This window comes from Echinops telfairi, unplaced genomic scaffold (assembly GCF_000313985.2).
Source record: "Echinops telfairi isolate 266 unplaced genomic scaffold, ASM31398v2 ScPeMD7_7469;HRSCAF=8507_0, whole genome shotgun sequence".
NCBI lineage: Eukaryota > Metazoa > Chordata > Mammalia > Afrosoricida > Tenrecidae > Echinops > Echinops telfairi.
In genome coordinates, this window is record NW_022111372.1 from 38,310,456 (window position 1) to 38,312,092 (window position 1,637).

Below are 1,637 nucleotides of genomic sequence, written 5' to 3' on the forward strand. Positions count from 1 at the left end.
CCTCTGTTTTATGAGGTGGAGGACTTTGTGGACTGGTGTTGGGTTAATGGGTTAATGTTGGACTTGTGGGCTTGGGCAGCAATGGGTTGGGATGTTTTCGTGATGCACACTTTCTTTAAATAAACTCTCTTATACATGAGTTGCTGTGGATTTGTTTCTCTAAAGTACCTAGATTAATACATTATGGTACCTTGGGAGTGGGGTACTGGAAAAATAAATCATAAGATAGACAAAAGATGTTTGTTTGACCTCTCCCTCCTGGAAGTTTCCCATCTTTGTCTAGCCAGAGGTCAGATAAAGCCACACTATTTACTTGGTTGCTTTTCGGGGGAAAATATGGGAAGTAGGAAAATAGAAAGTTTGTAAGACCAATTGTTTCAGTCATTAAAATTGGATCTTTAAATGGGTTTAGGCCATATCTGTAAAAACACTTTGAAACTATATGCCCCACCCAGTGTTTTGGAATAATAAGGAACCAGTAGTCTTTGTCAGTAGCTGCAAAAAATCTGGAACCATGAAGAAAGGAAGACAGGAGTTCCCAGGATCCGCAAGAGAAGGCCATGCCCACCCAGAGGCATCACTGGCAATGAACTGAATGAAGGCTAGACACCACCCCCTCACTCAAGCTGACAGGAGATGATGTCACTACTGCCACAGATGGAGATCCACTCTCCATTTCCCTGAGATAACCTTTCACATTGAAGGACTCGTTGTGTTTCAAACGTAGGAAGGAAAATATGACACAGTCCTCAAAGAACTTCTTATGACATTTCAGAACATGAATAGATGAAAATCAAGAAGGTCACCAAAGAGAGAGACAGGCAAACTACAAAGAAATGACAAGTCGTGATCATCAGTCTTTCTTCAGAAAAATGGATCATTACAAGTGGAAACAGTTTTCCTAGCTAGGAGAAAACAGTGGATAAAAACTAGGGTTCTATACTCAACCAAACTATTACAACGTATCCATGACACATTTTAAGAATCTTAAAATGAAAGGTTAGCACGATGGATGATAAACGACTTCATCTTTTATTGTGGCAAAAAGAAAAGGGCGAATCCAGAGCCTGGGTTGAGACGTAAGGAAGGAGGCACCTGAGCGTTTGCTGCAAACACTGAAGAAACACAAGCGAAACAAGGGATAACACCCTGGGTTTGGAGTCTCCGCACATGCTCCTGAAAAAAGCAGAAGTGATCTGAAGGGGAGAGACCATTGGCTCCCTATTCTAGGATCACCTGTCCTGAACAAGTTGTATTCCATAAACTATGTTCTTTTTCTTTGTTTAAAAGGAATAGGAAGTGCACAATGTAAGCATTTTTTTTGGAACCATGTCCCCCTCAAAAACACATCAAAAGCTTGCATGGAACAAATATTTCCTCACAAACTTCCTGGGGCCAAACAGAAAACAGACCAGGAGAACAAAGTTCTGAGACATGCTAACCAGTTTCCTGAGTGAACACCTAATTGTAGAAAAGAAACTGCATGAACGAGGTTCTCCAACTCCGCACGCTAAACATCAACAAGGAAAGGGAAGGCTTGCTCAGCCTCCTGAGGATCAACACAAGCCAGAGAGGCATATAAAACCCCACAGGCCAGAGCTCCTCACACCACACACCTCACTCCCTCATCCTCTCCC

General features: G+C 42.2%; 1 protein-coding gene across 1 annotated transcript in view; it reads left to right on the forward strand.

Annotated features, from left to right (window-relative positions):
- The window catches only part of LOC115873509 (keratin-associated protein 10-8-like), a 7,883-nt gene that overhangs the window by 712 nt on the left and 5,534 nt on the right, over positions 1-1,637 (forward strand). The gene's annotated exons all lie outside the window — the stretch shown is intronic.